Source organism: Vulpes vulpes, chromosome 15, assembly GCF_048418805.1.
Source record: "Vulpes vulpes isolate BD-2025 chromosome 15, VulVul3, whole genome shotgun sequence".
NCBI classification, from domain to species: domain Eukaryota; kingdom Metazoa; phylum Chordata; class Mammalia; order Carnivora; family Canidae; genus Vulpes; species Vulpes vulpes.
This window is the reverse complement of record NC_132794.1, coordinates 9,125,119-9,130,802: the sequence shown is the minus strand read 5'-3', so window position 1 is coordinate 9,130,802 and position 5,684 is coordinate 9,125,119. Positions and strand designations below refer to the sequence as shown.

Sequence of the window (5,684 nt, the reverse complement as noted above, 5' to 3'; positions counted from 1 at the left end):
CTGTTCCTAACCAATTCTGGCCAAGCAAGCAGGAATGCAATGGCAAAGAGCTCCCATACATTCCTGCCCAGTCCCCTCCCCATCCTCTGTGTCACCAGACATCCATGAGACATTGTCCAAAAGTGGCAGCAGTTTCCAGAGGGAAAAAAAGTGACTTACTCTCAGGGAGAGTCCAAGTAGGGAGCAGTACATGTTTTGTGTTGCTTCTCAGACCTAACCCCCCTGGGTCTTTGCCTAACAGAAAAGAGAGAATGAAATATTCTGGGAAACATGAGCAGTGGAATCATTAACTCTTAGGCACAGTGTCCTAGAAACCTGCCCCTACAGCTCTTCAGACAGGAAATAGCAATGCCATTTCAGGAAATAGCAGTGAACTTAATAACTTAGTATTTCCTGTAGAGAGGGGTAGAGACAGAGAGAAATGACACATTGAGCTTGCAAAACCTGCAGTGTCTCATACGTGCCAAGTCTTACTTATCTAAGGCTTCAAAAGTCAACCCCAATGGGAATACAGAAACGTCACTGGTTGAGATGAGTGTGTTTATGGAATATACTTCCGTCACACTGACCCTTTCAAATGCCATCTAAGTTTCCTACAAGGATTTTGGGATATGTCATATAAACCACCAATGGCTTGAGACTAGATATTTTTGTTACTTTGAAGGGTTTCTCATTCAGGTAAGGATCAGACAAAAGCCTTAAACAACAACTTTTTAAAACCTGTCTGCCCTTTTATTAAGGTAACTCTTCATTTTCAAAGGTGAAGTATGCTGTTTTTCATGACGGGCTCTGTTGCCACCAACAAAAATTCAAAGTAGAGCTCTGAAGCTGAATCAGGTAGGATTACCTACATGCTGTTCTTGGAATTCAGCTCAGTTTATGGAAGAATTACCAACTATTTTCATGTTCTGTTTTCCAGGAAAACATAATCTATGTTCAATAGAAGGCCATGAAAATCTAAAGCAGCCATTCAACACAGCAGACCCTGTCTCTAGGCAGGACGCAGCTACATGTGAGTCAACATCTTAAAGAAACACATTATCATCATGCAAACAGGAATCCTTTCAGGAAGCAGGAGGCCAGTAGTTATTCCAGATCCTTCTACTCTGTTTCCATGCTTACCATGGTAGACCTCTGAGTCAGTCTTCTAGAGAACAAGTGTGGAGCCAGTCAGGGTGGCAGATGAAGAAGTAGAGAAGAATCTCAAAGACCATGTTGAGCCCTAACAAACTGCCTTGTGTTTCACTGAAACCATGACACAGAGCTCATACTTCCAGATAAAAGTCAAGTCAGCTTTGACCCTTTCCATCAAGTTCACTGACACTCCAGGAAAGCAGAGAGTTGTCTGGATGAAACCAAAGAAACTTCTGGCAACCCCCAAATCCTGTTCCTGATAGTGGCCTATACTAAGTGAGCCTGAGAAATGTAATTCATCTTAGGAATGCACCTGGAAAACAGCAATATTATATCCACCAGGGGAAAAGTACTCCTGGGGATTAGTGTGGGCTCTGAAACTTGAGGCCTCTGGTACTTTCATAATTGTTATCCCAATTAATATAACTGTAGATACCATTCTTCTGTTCCCAGGTACAACTATGTCCTGTTCCTCCAAAGCTCATGAAGCCATTTGCTTCAACACTTATCTCTGTAAAGAGTCTTAAGGCTGATGACCTTTCACATAGACCTCTCATCTCCCAATGGTACACTGCGTTTCCTTTGCATTTCAGTCATATCCCTGACCTTGGAGGGGATGGTGTAAAGGGGAATGCCTGATTAACTTTCCATTTATAAACCAATTATTTTACTATTGGCACCTTCATTCTGAAATCACTGGCAGAAAATCTTTTACAAAACAAAATGTAATAAATGAGAAATCGATTGGAATTTTTAAAGTTTGCTTTGAACTCAGCCATTAATAAGCAATGTCCTTTACGAAGAAAAGTCTCTCTGTAGAAGTTAGTCCACATCAGAGTCCAGCTGTGCCTCTTCTGAGGGAGATACGGCCACATCCAGTCAAGGCACAGAAATTCTTTTTCATTCATTTGCAATTGAGTTGACAAAGAAGCTATTTTTCTACCTAAAAAAAAAGGAAAGGATACTTTCATGTGGATCTGCACAAGCTAAAATTGCACCAAAACTCATGCAAGGTCAATGAAGGACAACATTTTCTGCTCCCACTGCAGATTTCTTTCCCTGACTATGACCCTCCCAGACACTTCCAAGAGGGCAGCCTCCTTTCTTTCCTGCAAGTCTTCTTTCAAATGCCACCTCCTGGGTAAGGACTTCCCTCACCACCCTGAAAAATATAGAGCCCCTGCCCCACCACATCCATCCACTTTCTCTAATTAACTTTTCTTCAGAGCATTTCTATACTGGACAGTCTTTACACTGTGTCTCATCTTTTATTTTGCTTATTGCATGCATATTTTCCTCTATGAGAATGGAACCTCCATGAGGACAGGGAGATAGTAACAATACCTAACCAAAAACCAGCATAGAGCAATCACTCAGTAAATATAGTGATGGAAAGTCAAACAAATGGAAAAATGGAAAATCAAAATAATATCCCTCACCATGAACAAGTAATCACCCTTCTCTCCACTAAGGTAAACAGTATGATGAAGCCATTGTGCTGGTGAACCAAGGACAAAAATAGGAGGAGAAACCTTGTTCATGCACTTGCACACTAGACACCAAGGTTCATGCCTTCTATTCCACTTTGGAGCTGTGAGTCCAGCAACAGCCATGATCTCTGTGTACATCTCCACCTCGAGATAGAGGAAGACTCTAGAGAGAAGAGAGGAAATGTTCCCTCCGGTTTCCAGCTGGCTTACTGAGGTACTGGTCATTTGTTCCCAGGGCCAGTTTCACAAGAGTGTACTCAGAGGGGTTCCTACATTTGGTTTAATGTTCTGCTGTCAATGTCTTGGAATTCTTAATAATTTCACCTTTGAACCTGTGTTTTGTAAGTGAAATCCAATGGGACAATGAAGGATACATGTGAGCAGAGAAGATTCATGAAGAGAAGGGAAAAGCTTGATATTTTAGTGCCTTTAACAGCTCTTTCTGTTTACCTTTTTCAACAAGCTGTGCACGGGGCCCCAACAATTATATAGTTGGCCCCAGTTGTGTCTGTGTTATTTCTGGAGGGCAACAAAAACTTTCTATGGTGGCAAAAATACATTCTATCTTACCATGCATTCTCACAACTTGAAGGAAATATGATCATCCTTTTAGCTAACAGTCACCACCACCACAAAGCTCAGATTCAATTAAACCAGAAAGTAAGGAGAGAAATTGAGGCAATGAATTATTTTTGAAAGGAAAGAAAAAGTAGAGAAAAATATTTTATAAAAATAATTATTGGAAATGTTAATAATACCAGCTTAGAAACTATTTATTGTTTGAAAACTCTTCAAAAAGTTATTTATTGAAATCACATGACAATATCTACTGCAAGTGCACCAGGTACTAAAAGAGAACTATTTAATCCACCTCTTCCCCAAGTGAAGAGTGGGGACTAGTAAACATAACCCAAGGCTTCTTAAATACTGGAGAGAATTTGGCCATTCAATATTTATGCAAATTAATGAAAGGCAAAGTGTATCTTTAATTCCACAACTTTCTAATTTTGAGGAAAATCTATGAATCCCCAGGTTAAGTTAAAATAGAGAAAATTTAAATCAGCTGCTGAAAAACAAGTTAGATGGATCATTCATAAATTAAGTTACCATGACATACAAATTTGGTAACTTTCAAGAAATCATAGTTTAACCCCACAATCCCAATGGTGTAATATTTTCCTAATTGGTCAGAACTCCCATATTTTTCTAAGTCTGCTATTTTATGTAAGAGGATACAAGACCTGAGAAGTAAAATCATATACCTCCAGGGGCCAGACACATAACACCTATGTGTGAATCAGGCTGGACACAAGACAGGAGGAGAGATGAGCAAGTGGGAGTTGCATGTCTCTCTTCTAAGGAGGATTTTGTGTGTGTGTGTGTGTGTGTTAGTCTGGGTCTTCTGAAAAACAAAAACCAAGAGAGGATGACATGTATAAGTCATTTATTAAGAGAACTGCCTATGAGAAGACAAGGGGAGGAGCCAAAGGAGGCTACCAGAGATGCTGGACCATGATGTAGGTCTGACCCAAGAGGAGGAAGGAAGTTCGAGGGGATGGCTCCTGAACTATAGAGCAGCTCTACAGAAGGTTGGGCAATGCTACTGGGGAGGGCTCCAGCCACAGTTAGAGGTGTCCCATCTTTCCCAGTAATAGAGTTCCCTCTGTATCCCACCTTGCTCAGTCATGAGAAGGATGGCCTCAATGCCATCCAGCGATGGATTTCAGCACAACAGCTGGGTCTATAGAATTTCCAACCTCACCATTGGAGACCTGAGGCCATACCCATGGCTGCCATAGTGCCTACAAGATATACCTGAAGGTCAACAGTTAGAGACTCTGTCTGAGCCTCTCCAAAGTTGCATTCTTCATCTTCTTGACATTGCTCCCTTGATGATCCTCTGTCATCTTTCTCCACCAATAACAGGAGTTTGGTCCTCCACTCCTCCATTCAGAGACATTGAAAAGGCTTACTAGTTGAAAAGTGGGCCTTCCATTGCTAGAACAAACACATTTTCAAAACTAGCTGTCATAATAGATCTGTCAGATGTCAGTCACTGGTGTTGCCTTCAGGCCACAAAATTTGGATCAGGTTTTCAGTTTGTTCCATTTCCCCAAGGAGGTCACTGTCGGCCTTGCTGCATATGGTTCCATGGTCAGATAAGTTATGCAGAAACAAATAGCACTTTTTTAACCAATCAATTTTATACCAGTTTCGGAAACATAAAGGAATTTCTCATCTTCTCCTATTTATACAGAAAAGCGTTCCCCTTGGGAAAGTCCCAGTGATCCTACTGCTCCTTCCATGGATACCAGAAACAGCCTCAGTGTTATATTTTAAAAGTTGGGAAGACAAAAACCCCTGGCACCACCACACCCAGGGCCTGTGAAAACATCAGCAGCAGTGTTGCCACACAGCAGGACCGAATGTACAATGGCTGTATTTCCCAAGGTAGTCTCAAGTTACCAAAATCATTCTGTTGAAGGCCGTAAGAAAATAAAGAAAAAAGGTCCCTGTAAATACGGAACCAGTAAAGAGAACAGCAATGGTAGGGCATCCTTTTAAAAACACAAATGGAAAATGAAACACGAGGGAAAATTAACAGCTAAGCCCTCACAGGGGAAACCAGAAGAAAAAAGACAACTTTGTTGTTGACTGTCCAAAATACCACCTGAGAAAGCAGACTACAATGGGCTCATCAGAGGGAAATGACAGTCTTCCTCTTCAAGAATAGGCCTAGAAAGGATCTAATAAAATCATGCCCCAAAAATACATGATATGTGTTTTTTGGAAGAAGATGTGTGGAGAAATACTTTGTCAAGAACTAACGTGGCATGTGAAAAATAAAGAATGTCAGACTCATAAGTGAGCAACATTTTACTGGTATTGTTAACCAAGTCTGTAGTTCTCTGAAAATGCAGTTGTGACATACTCTGTGTACGGCCTTTCCAGATCGTTAGTCACCTACCAGGAAGTCCAAGAATTCTCACTTTCAATGTGTCCCCCAGTGAACACCCTGCCCTAATGTTTTCTTTCAGGAAATGGCAGCCCATCTGTCCA

General features: G+C 41.1%; 1 long non-coding RNA gene across 1 annotated transcript; it reads right to left on the bottom strand.

The window, feature by feature from the left end:
• Positions 1 to 696: 696 nt before the first annotated feature.
• On the bottom strand, positions 697 to 4,622 carry LOC140595786 (uncharacterized). The gene is made up of 2 exons (XR_011997663.1): positions 4,440 to 4,622; positions 697 to 2,077 (listed from the first exon to the last, which is right to left on the bottom strand). It is a non-coding gene; the product is annotated as an uncharacterized lncRNA (long non-coding RNA).
• Positions 4,623 to 5,684: the final 1,062 nt, after the last annotated feature.